Raw genomic sequence first — 18,293 nt, 5'->3', positions numbered from 1 at the left:
TAAATAAGTTTGAAAATATATTATTTTAATATCCACTTTTTATTTTGTTTTAATTTGATAATTATATTGATCCTTTATGTATTTATTACAATAATATTTTATTACAATAATTAGATAATCAAAATTTAAGACATTACATGAACATTAATATGTAGATACAAATAACAAGAACATTAATATAAACAAGTTAAAGACATTATATGTAGGGATAATGTATCAAAATAGACATATGGTTTTTGGGGAGTTTCAATTTAGGTTCCATGTACAAAATAGCACCAATATAGGTTTAACGTGTAAAAAAATGTATAAATTTAGTGTTAGATAACGGATTGTAAAGGGTGAGAAATACCACGGTTATGGAGTTAAGGGGGTAAATAGAACATAGGGGAGTAAGAGAAGGGTGTACAAGGAGCTCTCCCACACAGGGTCTCAAATTTAAAAGGGCTCAATTTTTTATTATTATACAAATCTAAATAAATTATTGTTATTAATTATTATGTGAAAAATTATGTGAATGTTAACTTATCCAGAAAATTAACCCTCTAAGAGTCTTAAGGGACCCAATTTTTATTTTTATTATTATACTAATTTAATTATTTTTATTATATTTATTATGTTAAAAATCAAGTCAAAAGTATTTTTGTATTTCATTTTGTAGAAACATTATTATTGTATGAAAGTATTAATTTTTTTAATAAATATGATTCAAATTTTTTTTCCATTTAGCACAGGGCTCCAAAAATGTTTAAGACGGCCTGATAGAATATTCTATGAGTTGGGGGTAAATGGACAAGTTGAGAGGATGAGAAATACCTATGAAATTAAAGAGATAAATAGAACATTTGATGAATTGTAGGCAGGGGCGGAACCAGGGAGGGGTTGGCCGGGGCTCCAGCTCCGGCCGACCGCCCGAGAATTGAAAAATTTTTTTTTAGTAATAATGTCTCGTAATATTTTGGAGAGAATTATATTGACTCTACGTAGTATTGTATTAATGTTTGAAGGTAGATGAGATGGTTAAAGATTCATGTTTTTATTTGAGAGGTCATGTGTTTGATTCCCTTCAACCTCATTTTATTTTAAAAAGTTTTTATTTTTAAATGAACTCTTTATTTTTATTTTCATAACACTTTTAAATTCATTTTTAATATATCTTTACCATTAAAAAAATAAACATATTTAATATTCAATTAGTTCAATGCTAGTTTCTAAAAAAAATGATAACATTTTTACAGTTTTAATACGTTGGAGGCTAAAAAAATTTTGTCGAGCCCTAACGGGCTGGACTTTGAAAATTTACCGTCATCCGCACAGTTAATTTCGATTTTTTTTTTAATGTTTTGAGTTTTTTTTTTTATTGATGTATTTGAACCCCGGGTCATTCAAGCTTCTGATTCCGCCACTTGTAGGAATAAAATCACCAATTTAGACAAGTTAAGAGACCGGAGAAACATTAGGCCACGTAATATATTTTAGTTTTGTCTATATTGGACAAGAAAATATTTGAAGAAAGATGTAAAAGAATGACAGTTTAATTTACTGTGCTACCTAATGACGAAAAAGCCCTTGGAGAGCTCGAAAGTAACTTTACCAGACGAAAGGGCGAAAACGGAAGAGAAACCAAAATAAACCCACTATAAAACCCTAGCAGATACCCAACATAGTTTTGACGCTCCCGGAAATGATTGAGTCTCAACCGCAGCGCCGCCCCGTGCCGCGCTGCTCGGCTGAGTCGATGATTTCTTTTTATTGTTTCTCGGACTGCTTTCATGTTCTGCTTCTTTCTTTTTCATATGCACAAAGTTCAGTGGCCATTTTTGTAATTTTCCCTAAAAATCTATACTATATATAATCAAGAGGCTGTGATGAAACCGATCCGTACTTGTCCGGGAGCGTCCGATCAGGCAAGGGAGAATAATGCCATTTTCACCGGCGATGTAACCTGGATGGCCTGAGAAATGAGAAGGCTATCTCGGTCTCTTTTTTAATGGCAACCGGTTTCTTCAGCCGTGGTGGTATATATTTTTCCTTGCTTGATCTGTATCTTGTTCGGATCTGAGCCTCGTCCAAAATTTAATTTGGGGTTTATTTTTATTTTTATTTTCTTTTTTCTCAGAAAATGCTTTGTTGTGAAAATCATTTGTTTGTTTGGTGGAATTATGGATCTGAAATTATTTTTCTTGATAAAGTCGCCGGCGGTGAGTGGCGGGGCCGGAGAAACCTGTTCAGATAATTAAAAAGAGATTTGAAATGGAATGGTTAATCCGAGAATATACTTTACACTGCAGCCAAACAGTGTCTATTTGGTGCCTGCAGTGAGGCATGCATGTGGCCCTGTGTATTATTTTTAACTATGGTAAACTAACCATGGTTGATATTTTATGAATTAAATAACAATTTTCTTGTGGAAAACCGTAATTTATAAAAAAAGCCAGATTTTAGTACTTGGTCTTTTATAGTAACAAATATAATTAATAGTGTCAAAGAATCGCAACAAAATTCTAATGCCCGTATCCAAAAAAAAAAATTAACAAATTAAAAATTCTTGAAAATCTATATAGATTAACTATTTAGATAAAGAAAAACTCATTTTTTTTCTTATAATTATTTATTAAATAGAATCAAAAACTATTTTTTTTTAGAATTATTTATAAAGTGGAGGAGTAAGTCCTATAGTTATATAGGATGATTTTATTTAATTTGTGTATACGTGGCAAATTAAAATTTTATTATGTCTGGTTTTTTCTAATTATTCTTTATAAATATAAGGAACTGATTACTAAATTGATAATTTAAGTGACAAATGTGGGATTTGATTGATATTTAAAGTATAAAATGAGTGCAGTTTGATATTTAAAGTATAAATACATGAAAAATGTAACGTTTAAAGTGAAACTAATTAAAAAAATAGTTAGTGAATATTAAACTTACTTTTTATACAGCGGTAGGGGAGTTTAGATTTAGTGCTTGTTTTGTTTAGGTGTTTAGATTTAGGACGTGTTTGGTGGAGCCGGTTTGTTTGTTGAAGTTAGCGCTTTTTTATATTATTAGCTCATTAAAAATGTGGGTTGTTATTTGCCGATCTTCTTTTTTATTTACCGCTTTCATTTGGATATTTTTTTTTTTTTTTAATCTTTTTTTATAATTTTGATAAAAAAAACTGAAAATTCTTTCTTTAAAATCACGAACCTGAACAATAATAATTAAAATTATGAAAATAATTGAAATGTCACAACCCAAACCTCGAAAATAGATGATTATAATTCGAAACATTAAAATTTATAACTTTTTTTTCAAAAAAATCATGAACATGATGCATCTTTTTTGTGACGATTTTATATTTTTCATCACAAAAAATTAAAGAATTTTATATTTTTCATCACAAAAAACTGAACGATTTAACATTTTCTGTCACTAAAAATATTAAATTTGTGTCTTGGTCCAATTTTGGTTTAGGCGGGTGTTGGATCCGTCCAGCCATAGAGCTGGGCAGATCCATCACCCGCCCAACCAATAGCATCCGCCCAAGTCATTGGCAGGTGGGAGTTTCACCCGCCCCAGCCCGTCCAACCCTATGGATAGGCGGATCTGACACCTATCTAGGTCAAAATTGGCTTTTTTTTTATCAAAAATTCAATTTTTTTTATTAAAAGGGTAAAATATTCCAAATAGAAACGGTAGAAGCAAAAATAGGTGGTAAATAGCAACACCCTTAAAAATCTGTATGGTTTATTTATATTATCATTATGATTTGCAGTTTGTTGTTGAAAATAATGTTTTTTTAAAAAGTATGGAGCTTTTTTATATAAAAAAAAACTAATTTAAAGAATTACCTAATCAAACATCTAAAATTCTCTATTGATAAATAAAAAAAGGTAGGTAACCAAACATCCTCTAATTATTAGTATCTATTAAAAAATTTATTAATTGTTGTTATTAATATTAAATCGTTAGAATAAAGCTCAATTTAACCTTCAAACTATAAACTCAAAATTGAAAAAACCCCAGTATTTCTTCCCGGTAGGATTCTCTACTCTTGTCCCATCTTCCTTGCACACTGACATGACATTCTTTTTGCTTTGGTGATTCTTCATAGCCCTGAAGAAGAATTGAGTGTTCTAGTCCCCCAAGTTTTGCCATTGCACCCGATACTTTTGCTTGAAAAAGCTCCATTCGGCTTTACTAAGATCACCATATACAAGGAACTTCTTGGCAAACTCTATAGAACCATTCTCAAATATAAGGGATTTAGATTCGCTGATAGTAAGCCCTAACTTCTCAAGAATGGATCTATAGACAGGTGCTACGTTAGGATTAGTGATGACAATATCATCACCAAGAATCCCAACAATCTGAAAGTTAACGAATTTAACTTGAAACGAATTTTTTTTCGTCGAATTTGCACTAAACGGGTGGTCCATACGATCCGGTCCATGGACCGATAGTATGAACTACCCGTTTTTCCTAGGTAGAAACGGTAGGCTACCCGTTTTTACATAGGTAAAAACGGGTAGGCTACTCGTTTCTACCTAGGAAAATCGGGTAACCTACCCGTTTTCCTTTAGGGAAAACATGTTTTTTTTAATTATAATAAATATTAATTATAGATAAATTATGTATTGATTGGATAGAAAAACGTATAAATAAATTATTGATTCGAAATAAAAAATACGTATTGAAGTGTCCAATTAATTTTTATTTGGTAAATTATATTTATTTACCTTTTAGAACGTAAATTTAATTATACGTAAATTATGTATTGACTGGATAGAAAAAACGTATATATAAATTATTGATTGGAAATAAAAAAAATACGTATTAACGCGTGCAATTAATTTTTATTTGTTAATTTATATTTATTTATTTTTTAGAACGTAAATTTAATTATTGATAAATTATGTATTGATTGGATAGAAAAACCGTATAGATAAATTGGAAATAAAAAATACGTATTGAAGCGTCCAATCAATTTTTAATATTTATTATAATTAAAAAAAACCCTGTTTTCCCTAAAGGAAAACGGGTAGGCTACCCGTTTTTCCTACGTAGAAATGGGTAGCCCACCCGTTTTTTCTAGGTAGAAACGGGTAGTTCATACTACCGGTCCATGGACCAGACCGTATGGGCTACCCGTTTAGTGCAAATTCAACAGAAAAAAAAATTCGTTTCAAGTTAAATTCATTAAATTTCAGATTATTAGTAAATACGAAACTTAGATGTTCAAGTATTTTTTTTGTTTTGGAGGCATGATTTTTCTTCGTTTTGTTCTTCGAGGTTGAGAGAATTTCACTTTTTTGAACGAAAATTGAAAAGGGCAAAAATGTCAAACAGGAGGCGACGGTAAGTAAAATAAGGGCGATGTATAGCAATTCACTTTTTTTTCATTTACCATCAATAATTACACCAATCTGGGAGGTTAATTACTATTTGGACCACTAAAGTTTGGATAATATATTCAAAAGATTATAAAAATTTAATTTATTGCAATAAAATCATTTAAGTTTACTTTTGACCTAATGAAATCACATTGGACATTTTTCAGTTATCTTTCCGCTGATATTAAAATATCACTACACATTTTAATTGACAATCGATATGCTACATGGGCTAATTTGTGGTTAATTTTTTTTATCATGTCATGTGACGTCGACAGGGGCGGAGCCAGGACCTATAGGTCGGGGGGCTAGACCGTGGACAAAACAAAACTTAAATGCTACTTCAACATATTCATCAAAATAAAATGAACAATATAATAGACAAATTATATCATAAAATGAGAGTAAATATTATTTGTGTACTTACAGTAAGAAAATTAATGCCTAACAGGTGGCAATTTACCCCTCCAAGTTGTTATGTTATGAAAATTTGCACAATTGCTTCATTTTCGACACCAACCAAAATTCTTTTCTCAACGTAACACACTATACAATCTGTGAGAAAGTTATCATCCATCTTGTTGCACAAACCAGTCTTAATTAATTTCATTGCAGAGAAAGATCTTTCAACAGAATCTGTTGCAACGGGTAAGATCAAAATCATCTCAATAAGTCGATATGTTAAAGGAAATAGAGAGTGATACTGCATTTGAACCATCTTCTTTGCAAGGACTCCAATATCTGTCAAACTAGAAAATGCTGCATTCGATCTCATTTCAGAAATAAAGAGTTTAAGTTCTTCTTTAAGCTGAATTAGATCACAATAAGAAAAATCTTTTGAATATAACTCAGCAAGACGAAACACTTGTCGGTGATCAAAATTCTCAAATGCATTTGTAGGATCAAGACATGATATACAAACAAGTAACTCTGTATTTGACTCGGGAAAACGATTATCAATTTCTGCAGCAAGACAATCAACAACCTAGTATTTTTCAAATACAAAAAAGTCAAACATTTTGCTTATATACTGGTTATATCATTATATGAAAAGTAAAAACAAATAAAGTACCTCGACAAAAATCTCGACATAAAAGTGATGATGATGAGTCCTTGGAACACCATCAAGAAGCTTTCTAACTCGACCTATAATAATATCTTCCATATTAGGCACTTCAATTTCATTTTCTGAAGAAAAATAACTAACTTTCTTGCATAACTCTTCCCATCCACTCTCCCTGAATGTTGCCAAACTCTGTTTCGTTAATCTAATCATTCGTACAACATTAGCAATGTTTTGATGCTTCACTTGTAGAGACTGTGATAACACATTCGTCATTCTCAATATGTGCTTCCTTAAATGAACAATGAAACAAAATGCATAAGTTTTCATTTTGCTTATCAAACCATGTATACTTCTTGAAGCATTATGATCAGTTGCATCAGCATAAACAACATGAACCACCTCTATCACTGAACTCCACATACTAAGAAGACGTGAAACTGTAGTATAGTGAGAACCCCATCTGGTATCGCCTGGCCGAGCTAAACTTGTTTCTTGATGTTCGTCTTTTCCTGTAGAAATATCTCCATTTTCTAAAGACTGTGCTACTTTATCATGATGTGATTGACGAAGAGCATCTTTCATTTTACATGAAGCTCCAACAGTGTTCATAATCATAGATAAATAAGTAAAAAAATTGATATGGATTGGTCTCAGGACGAGTTAGTTTTAATCTTAAACTAACAAAGAGGTTCTTCTCAAGCTAAACTTGTAGGAGTTAATCCCGGGTTTTACGGACTAAACCGTAGGAATAATGAAATCCCCATGGCTGAAGGTTGAAAACCTTAACACAAAGCTTCAAGAAGAAGAAGATAAAATTATATTGATTTGATAAAAGTTATCATATCCTTACAATATTAGGAGCTTATATAGCTCAACAAAAGAAAAGGTAAAAGACTTAAAAGCCTAACTAGGGTTACACTTAATAAAGAAGGGTAAGGGGTGGAGTAGGAAGGGAGATGCCAAAATGGCACTTAGGTAATTAAAACTATAGGACAAACAATAAAGTAAGAATGACATAATGGTAAATAAAACGTGTAAGTGATTGGGGCAGCCATGGTCTCCCCTTGTCCCCTAATCTTGTTTGTCTTCTTTTAATGCTGAAAAGCTGATTCATCGTTGCTAAAAGTCAACATTCTGTCGCTGAAAGGAAATTCATCGTTGCTGAAAACATAATTTAGAATATGACTTTAGTAGGTGACACGGCGTGTCACAGGGGTGACACGACGTGTCAACTGTCCAATTTCAGACAGAAACTTTGGGAAGAGTCTGACACGGCGTGTCACTGCTTGAGACGGCATGTCGGGCTGAAATGTCGCATTTTCAAGGATTTCTTCGGGATGGAGGGGGTGTTAACGATTTTGGTACAAGTGGGTTCCTTCCCTCGGCCCATGTCGGAAATGCTCCGCATCATTCACTCTCTCTTGAAAGAAACTTGGCCCCAAGTTGCTCACGACGTATGGACAATGCTTGATGGATTTGAGTGGACCCCACGTTCTCAAATCGAAACAAGGCATAGTTCGAACTGAATTCAAGAAGCCTATTTCATATATATCGGGATCCATCTTCACAACACTAACTTCTCCCCATATTTCAATTCGATTGTTATCCCGGCTCTCATTCCCCGTGATACTCGTCTCACAATCTCTACCGGCATCGAATGGTATATCTTGGCGAAGCTTGTCAAACCACTTCCTAGCTAGCTCAAGCACACTCGTATTAGCTCCCTCTTCACCTTGGGTTAACAATCCCGGAATCTCAAGACTTGCCACTTTACTAACTTGGCCACTATTCCATAAGTCCCGAATTTCTTCCATCTTCTCAATACTTCCCGAGAAGCCATTCCCCTTCAATAAGCAATCCATGAAGCTCACCTTCTTCACTACAAGATCACCCCTCATAGACTCCCCATAGGATATGTTCTCTCTCCACATACACAACAAAGGCTCCAACACACTTATCTCAACAAACACACAAGAGAATAAGTTCAGATTTTACCAAGTGAAGGATTTGATTCCTTTGCATATGGCATGTACTAGGCATCTTGGTTCTAACAAAAGGCACCATGGAGTAACTTTCATTCTTCTCCATAGAGCTCAACTCACTATGTGTAGGACTAGGTGCACTATCCTCCGGATCCCATGCTATGTTATGTGGTGGTTTCCTTTTCTCATTAGGCACTAGCACCCTCATCATCAAACATACATAATGCTTACCGACATCATTATCACCTTCATAAGCCTCATCCTCATCATCATGATAGGCCTCCTCATTTTGGCTCCACCCATCATCCTCCAACTCATCATCACAATGGAATCTCTCTTCCTCATCTTCATAAGGAGCCCTATATTGATCCCACTCAACATGTCGAAGCTCATCCTCGTCATAATAAACCCCATCTTCATCATCTTCATATGCGGCCCCATATTGGTTCCACTCAATTCGTCGATGTTCATCCTCATCACGGTAAACTCTATCATTTTCATCATAATCAAACTCATTTGCACTATGACAAAGTTCACCATACTCACATATTTCATCTTCGGAAGCACTCACTCTCTCTTCAAACGCATCCTCAAATTCGCCTTCATAGTAATCACGTTCCTCATTTCTTTCTATCTTATTCTCGGATGGGTTCTCCTCTCCATCAATCTCCTCTTCTAACTCTTCTTCGTCATGATCGCATTCAAATTCATTTCCCTCTTCGTCCATGATCCATCTTTTCCCATGACCTCTCGTTTCCTCCCACTTCTCCCTATAGTTCAAGCCAACTAATTCACGTGCCAAGTTGCTTGAATCAAAAGACATACTACCACCCAACATGGTAGAACCACCAACATCTCTCCCATCACCATAGCCATCAATCTCCACACATAGACTAATTCCATCATGTCCCTTAAAGAGATTCACAAGCCCCGAGTCACTCTCCCCTTCCTCAAGATTAATTCCTTCACTTTCCTCAAACATACAAACAATGTTATGCTTAAGAGGCATTTTATCAAACACTTGGGGAGCATTACTTGCTATATGGGTTCCCCCAACATCCTCACCTTCAAACACCCTTTCATCCTCATCCACATAGATATTTAAATCTTCATTCACAAATTCATTATAAATAACTCCACAATGAGAACTTAAATCTATTTCAACTTCACAAAGAACCACTTTCTCCCTAGCAATATGACTATCCACCACTTCAATATGAGAAATTGGAAGTTTAGGATTTACCTTTACAATGTGTAATGGAGAAAGGGTTGGTGATGGATCTTTAGGAGGGACCTCCAAGGTTGGTTGGGCAAGCTTTCGGATCTCTAGGCTAAGATCCTCACAAGCGACTTTAAATCTCCTCATAGACTCATCGCTCATCTGGGTTCTTTCTCTAAACCTCTCTTCAAGCCCTTTACTCCAAGATGCAAAACTCTCTCCCCTCTTGATGGCGGGTTCTTTGGATTCATGAGATGAACTTGGTTGAACCATAGTCGAAAGAAGTCTCCGTTAGGAAATGCTCCGCATCAAAAATCACATATCAACATGTTATAATCTGCAACAGCAACAACCACTAACTGAAGTTGGTGAGTGATCAGTGAGCAAAACAATGAACATAATTTGCATGCTTATTTTTATTCAAAATGAATGTGTTTAGTCCATGAATCTCGCCTCTCATACTAGAAGCTCCATCATAACCTTGACCTCTAAGTCTACAGAGAGACAATTGATGCATTGCAAAGAAAGAATCAATATGTCTCTTTAAAGACCGTGCAAAAGTGTCACTAACATGTACAACTCCAATAAACCGTTCAAGAACCTCACCACTGTCTCTTCTCACTATTTGATGAAGACTCAATGTTTTGACCCTTTTCAATCGTTTTAAAAAATCTACACATCTCGTTCCTAAATAAAATAAAAACAAATAAAAGAAATTAATCCCCAACATAGAAATCCCTGAATTAGAAATCCTTAAGTTAGAAATCCAATAATAAACCCTAAATTAGAAATCCCTAAATTAGATTTTCTAAATTAAACCTTAAATTAATTGTAATTACTAAAGAATATTTAAGTAAACAATATATTAATAATAATCCCCTAATAACAAACCCTAATTTAGAAATTATAAAACTAAACCTAGAAAAAATAAAATACAAAATGAGAAATAAGAAAACTTACTTCGAAATTGCTTGATTGAGAGAAGAATAGATGGATAGTTGAAGTTTAAAAGAAAGTATGGTGTGATTTGAATATTTTTCCAAATATTCAAAAACCATCATCCTTTTCTTTCTCTGCCTCTTTTCGCGAAATTAAAGAAAGAAGAAAAGGAGAAGGTGAGTGAGTGAGGTGGTGAAGGCTTTTAATAAGCCTTCTAATCTTTTCCCAACAGATGGGAAGGGCAATTTCACCTTTTCCATATATTTAATATTTTGAAACCCAAAGGTGTAAAACCATGTTGTTTTGAACCTTTAGGTTTCAAAAAATTAAACAGATGAAAAGGCAAAATTACCCTTCCAATCTGTTTCGTTGAATCTTCTTCAGCTGTCGCCATGGTTGGAGGGGCTCTAGCGATGGCGGCCCTTGACAGAGCCAGAGTGGAAAACCCCACTCTTAGGGTTTTCAGATGGGGCAGGAGGGTCGGCCGATCCTGAGCGTCGAGACATGTGATTAGATAACACGTAGACCCGGCAAAGCGACACATGACCCGATGACACGACACGAACACGACATGCTTTTTTAGTGTTAGTGTTTAGGGTTTTATGACACGACACGAAATGACACGTTAATTTTTGTGTCATTTTCGTGTCAACCCGAAAACACGAAACTGACACGGATATTGGAAATTATTGTTATATTCTCTCGTGTTTTTTATATCACTTTATTAATACATATAATAAAATTATAATTGTTAATTGCAAATATTGATTTGAATTTCCTAAATTGTTATAAACACATTACATGACCTTCTAACATGATATTATAAAGTTCGATAATTATTGTTAATATACTAATCTAAAAATGATATAAAATGTTTAAAAACAGTGTCATATCTTTTTACATTTTTAAGAGTTGTTATTAATATATATGCATAACAAAATTACATGTAACCCGAAAACACAACACGAAATCGACATTGACCCGAACAGGTTAACACGACTTTGACACGAAAGTTTTTGGGTTGGGTTTGGGTTTACTCTTTTTTGACACGAACCCGAAATGACACGACAGGAACACGACTCGAACACGATAATTGCCAGGTTTCTAATAACACGTAATCAATTCCGACAAAAAAAATGATTGGAAAACGTCTAAAGTGACTTTTTTAAAATAAAAACAAACTTAAGTGATTTTATTAAGATATATTAAACTTTTATGACTTTTGAGGTCATTATTCAAACTTTTTGAATATCAGTACTATTTACCCAGTCTGAGAGTGAAGATGGTAAGAGCTTTTTAAGCATTATTATGGAATTATTGCTATTACTGAGAAAATATTTTATACTGCAATTTTTATACTAATCTTAAATCAGGAAACTTTTCGCCCATGTATGTATACAAAAGTACTTACGAGAATTTTACTTTCTATTTGGCAACGTGAGGAAGAACAATTAAGAGTTGAACAATTTCCACAAACCCTTAAAATAATATTAAGTGAGAAGGGCATTTGATGAAAGGGGGTTGATTGGTGATTTAAAAACACAATAGAGGATTGATTGAAGATTTTAAAAGAACGGGGATCTAATTGATTTTGAGTGTATAGTTTGAGGATTAAATTGGGCTTTATGCCTAAATTGTTTAGTATGAATATGTTTTAAATTAGGGTCAAATACATAAATATCATAATTAAGAACAAAATTACAATTAAATCATATCATCAAATTTAATTCTTAATATATCATTATTCTCTATATATTATGATTTTACACCATAATTTAAAAATTCTAGACTCCAATTCATAAATCATAAACCCTATAAAATATATTCTAGATTTCTAATTTATAAATTCTAATCCTTAAAATATATTAAAAGTACTGATTTTACTAGTTTGATATAATCCAAACTTATGACTTGACATAGTTGTAAATAGTTTTTAAAATGTGAATTTTTGTGTAATTTTCACTTTAAATTAAGGCATAAAGCCCAATATACATCCATATTCAATAAAGTCCTTATTTTCTTAAAATCAGCAAATCAATCCCTATATTTTACTAAAACCAAACACCAGATTCATTCCGTTATGATGTACACTTTAAAAGAAAAATGTTATGAAAACAATCGATACAACAACAACAAAACCTTAGTCCAGAAATGGTTCGGAGTCGGTTAATATGAATCGTCATACGAAACCATGAAAACAATCAATATAAAAAAATTGTGTGTGACTCTTTGCAAACTTTATAGCTCTCTTTTTCGTCAATATAAAAATAAAAATTATAATATAAAAATTAATAAAAATTAATCTAAATAAAATTAAAAATAATAAGTTATTAAATGGGGTAAAATTTTATTCTTTCAGTAATAATATTATAGAGATTGAAATAACATGAACGAATAAATATGTTTTATGAAAATGAAAAAAAAATTCTCAATATTAAATAAATAAAAATAACTATTCATGAAACACTACAAAATTGAGTTTTTTGTATGTTTTATTTGGTAAATAGTTGTTACTAGCTGATTTAACCAGCTAATTGTACAAAATTGTTTAGTAAAACTTAGCTGATTACTAATAGATATAAAATGATAAGTAAAGACATAGTAAAGCCTTTATTTGAGGTTAAAGGATAGTAACTTAGGGTAAAAATATTTTTCAAAAAAGACCGAATAATAAGCTAATTGAAAAAGCTCATAATACCAGTTTTTTTAAATTAGCTTTTTTTACCAAATAAGTTATTTCAAACTTCTCTTTACCAAACATGTAAAGTGACTTAAACCTTTAATTTTACCCTCTTTACCAAACATGGCATATATAAAAAAAATTAAAAATTGTTATTATTTAAACCTAATTTTTTTTTGAATCATTATTTAAACCTAATTAAATACCATATTTTATACGGTTCAGAGTGAAACGCCAAACGCTGTTCTAAAAAGTTAAAATAGACACGTATTTAGTACTTTAGTGTGCAATTTCAAACTCAATTGAAGATGGATACTGTGTCTAAAATTATTAAATATAGATTTTGGAGTATTAATTAATTATGATTTTAAATATATTTAATGTTTTAGATGTAAATTAAAAGTTTTGGATAAATTTTATAAAAAAATCATAAAGTAAATGATCAAAATCAATATTTTGCAATTAAAAATAAACCATTACACGTCACGCGTGTAAGTGTTATGTTATGCAAATTAATTACATATTATATTGTTAAGAAAAAGTAATTAAAAATAAAATAATTAGAATTAATTAGAATAATATTAAATAGTTATTTGGTGATAATACATGAATATGTGTCAAAATTAACACACAAAATATAACTGTCATCATTTTAAATAATTAAACAACACATGTCATCATTTCAAGAAATGTAAGATCCATGTGTTTACATTTCAATAATTTAAAGATCCATATGTAATTCTTTAAAATATATTTTTAATCTATGGAAGAGAATATAAGGAGAGGAGGGAGTTAATTGATAAAATATATATATATAATAAGAAAAGAAGAGGCAAAGGAGGCGATTTTTTGGTGAGGAAATGTTAGGGTATATTCAAAATATATATATTTATATTAGTAGCGTTCACCTGGACCTTAAGTGACCAATTTGGTCATTCACCGTTAGATATATATTTATTAAAGGTTTAAACTATACGCAGCCCCTGAACTTGTCAATTTTGGTCATTTTGCCTCCTGAACTTATAGAACGACCTATTTACCCTCTCAACTATTTAAAAGTGGCATTACCAACCCCCTATTTTCGTTATAACGGAAACAAAATAAAATTCGAATATTAGTACAAGTGTTCATGGAAGAATTGGAACCAACATGCACATATGTAACTCATTTGCAGCTTGTTTTAGTAGTGTATAATCATATATGCAATTTTTACAAGAAAACTTGTGTATTATTTGACCTAACCTCATTTGTAACTTGTTTTAGTAGTGCACAACCCTTTTTATTATGATCTTGGTGCTTGCAATGAGAAATGCCACAATTGTTTCCGTTATAATGAAAACAGGGGGTTGTTAATACCACTTTTAAATAGTTGAAGGGGCAAATGGGTCGTTCCGTAAGTTCATGGGGTAAAATGACTAAAAGTGATAAGTTCAGGGGGCTGCGTATGGTTTAGGCCTTTATTAAATCAATATCTAAGAATGTTTTGGATATCCATCATAGGATTATAATGAACCTATATTTAATGGTGAATGACTAAATTCATTTAGTCACTCTGGGTCCAGGTGAATGTTGCTACTGATATTTATATAGAAGATGGGAAATGAAATATTGGTGAGCAGAAGGATCTCGTGTGGGTACTAGAATTTGTAACGGTTACGGCTATAATCAAACATATTTAAATAATTTCAAAATAAAAATTTTAAAATCGAACGTCATTAATTATTGAAATTTTTTATTTTGAGATTGTCATTAAATAAAGTTTTGTATCCTTAATGTTAAAAAACATAAAGTTAGGATGATTTTGAAATTTAACGATCCTATCGTAAAAATGGGGAAGTTTACTAGTGGTAGCTGTAATTTACTAAACAAAATGTCATAAAAGGAAAATTCAAAATCAAAAGTCATATGGTATTTCTATATGAAACCCTTCTCCATAAAAATCATATTTTTACTTAAATAATTATACTTTTTCAATAAAAATAGCGGATTGTTATTTATTACTTCCAAATTACTTGTTATCACTCTATCAAAATCATTTTTTCTTGTCATTTATTTTTACCAAAACTTCTTATTCTCTTCTAAAATCACATTTCGGAATAAGAATCATGTTGGAAAATAACGGCAAAGAAAAATGACCGATTCATAGTAAGGTACATTTTTTTTTTTTTTTGCAAAAATTCATTAAAACCATGAGTTCCGCCTCCGGATTTAGAGTCGGAACTCAAGTTCCGCTTGCTAGGCGGACGGTCACGGTCCTTGGGATGGGTCTTGACAATATGCTTTTCACAAAATCATTTTATATGGACGAACTTTCCGTTTGCCCTTGAGTCGAACTCATATCACGTACAATTTTTTGAAGCAGGACTGAGTTCGCTCATCTATCGATATCCCTCTCGATAAACAACCAATGTATAGTTGTTCATACCCTTAATCCCTTCTGAAACTAAGATCCCCTAATACTCAATAGCTTCTGAACTTATCTGAAAAATCATGCCCGTTTGAAAACGGCTATAGTAATCGATCCTGTCACCACCACAATCTTCTAATGGCACCTGAAAATAAATGAAAATCATAATAATTATTCAAGATGCACTTCAAACGCGTTTTATAGTCAAATAATCGAAAAACGATCAAATCTGCCTATCCATAAGATCAAACGGTCAGAAATACTATCTGACCATTGGATAGACGGTCACAAAAACCGTCTGGCCAATGGCCAAGCGTCCAGGCAAAACGTCGGCCCAATGGCTAGGCGGTTTTTGTGACAGTCCAGTGCAGAAAATGGGAAAACACAGGAAATTTTTTATTTTTTTTACCTCGTCTTCGAAATCGTCCATTTTCGGAGTTCTTAGGTTCATTTTTTTTAGAATTTCAGTTTTGTTCGGCAGAGAGAAACAATTAACAGTTTTTGAAGAAAATAGATGAAAAGTGCAAAATTGTCAAAATGATTTCAGGCGGTGAATAGCAATACTCTAAAAACATTATAAAATAATCGTTATATATATATAGTCTTTTTTTGACAAAAAAAAAAATATTAGAAGGAAAATGTAAAAAATTAGTAATTTGGGTATTTTTTTTATTAAAAAAAGTAAATAACAGGAAGAAGGTGTAAAAATACTCGTAACGTTTACAGCTAAGAGTAATTTTATCCTTAACGTTTAAAATGATGCAATTCTACCCTTAATGTTTGCTGTCAAGAGCGATTTTACATTTAACATTGTCAACTTGAATCAATTTTAGATATTATTGTAAAAAATTAGTAATTTGGGTATATTTTCTATTAAAAAAAAAGTAAATAACAGGAAGAAGGTGTAAAGATACTCGTAAAGTTTACAGTTAGGAGTAATTTTATCCCTAGCGTTTAAAATGATGCAATTCTACCCTTGATGTTTGCAGAGCAATTTTACATCTAACATTGACAACTTGAGTCAATTTTAGATATTATTATAAAACATAGATATTTTGTTTCTTATTTTGAACCAATTGCATATCAGTTTGTTTTAAAAAAAAGATTTCATATTTTCTGCGATTTAATAATAGAATTGGAGATTAATATTTATAACTTCGGCGAAATATGTTGATTTTTTAGTCCAACTCGTACAATAGACAATATAATTTTTTTTAATATTTTTCAAGTTTTTTCACGTCTAATCAGATATTTATGATCTGTTACATATCAGTGATAAAATGACTCACATGTAAAATATAGATGAATTATTTCTCAAATTGATCCATCTTGATAATATTAGAGATAAAATTGCTTCTCACTGTCAATATTATGAATAAATTGCACTATTTTAAACGTTAAAAATAAAAGTGCTTATTGCTATAAACGTGAGGTATTTTTAACTTATCCCTAAATAATAATCGTAAACTATGCTACTTTAATTTAAGGGTAAATTTCAAATAAAACCCATGTGGTTTCACTAATTTTCAGATAAAGAACTGTGATTTACCTTTTGTCAAACGAGGATTGAGGTTTTCAACTTTAGCAAAATAAGGAATTTTTCAATTGATACTATTAAAATCATCATTGACGACTTCAAAAATGACATATTTTAAAAAATACTAATACTTTAAGCAACTTTAATTCTTCAACTTTTTTATTTTGGGATTATTTAGATGAAGTTTGGTAAAGAGAGCGAAAGTTAATGTTTAGAAAAAGAAAGTTCCAAAAAGATGATTTTCGAAAATCGAAAATGTAGTTCCATAGAACAGATGACATTGAACAACTTTAATTCTTGAAAATTTTTCATTTACAGGTTGTTAAATATGATTTTAATATCATTAATCCAAGTGCGAAACCTCAATCCTCGTTTTGGCAAAAAGTAAACCACGATTTTTTATCTAAAAATTAATAAAACCACATGGGTTTTATTTAAAATTTACCCTTAATTTAATGTGCTACCTAATTGTAAATTATGCTACTTTAATTTAATGTGCTACCTCATGACGAAAACACCCTTATACTCGGGAACTTTAAACGTTAGCGCTCGAAAGTAACCTTACCAAACGAAAGGGTGAAAACGGAAGAGAACACAAAATAAGCCGACTATAAAACCTAGCAGATACATAATATAGTTTTGACGCTCCCGGAAATGATTGAGTCTCAACCGCAGCGCCTCCCTCGGGGCGGCGCTGCTTGGCTGAGTCGATGATTTCTTTTTATTTTTCTCAGATTGCTTTCTATTCTATTCTATCTCTCTTTCTACATGGACAAAGTTCAGTGACCATTGATGTAATTTACCCAATATATATATATATATATATATAATTATTAAGAGGCTGTGATGAAACCGATCCATGCTTGTCCGGGAGCGTCCGATCAGGCAATGGAGAATAATGCCATTTTCACCGGCGAGGTAACCTGGATGGCCTGAGAAATGAGAAGGCTATTTTGGTCTTTTTTTTGTGGCAACCGGTTGCTTCAGGCGTGGTGGTATATATTTTCCTTGCCTGATCTTTATCATGTTCGGATCTGAGCCTCTTCTTCTCTATTATTTGTGGTTTCTTTTTATTTTTATTTTTCTTT

Source organism: Euphorbia lathyris, chromosome 4 (assembly GCF_963576675.1).
Source record: "Euphorbia lathyris chromosome 4, ddEupLath1.1, whole genome shotgun sequence".
Classification (NCBI taxonomy): domain Eukaryota; kingdom Viridiplantae; phylum Streptophyta; class Magnoliopsida; order Malpighiales; family Euphorbiaceae; genus Euphorbia; species Euphorbia lathyris.
This window is presented reverse-complemented; position numbering follows the sequence as displayed.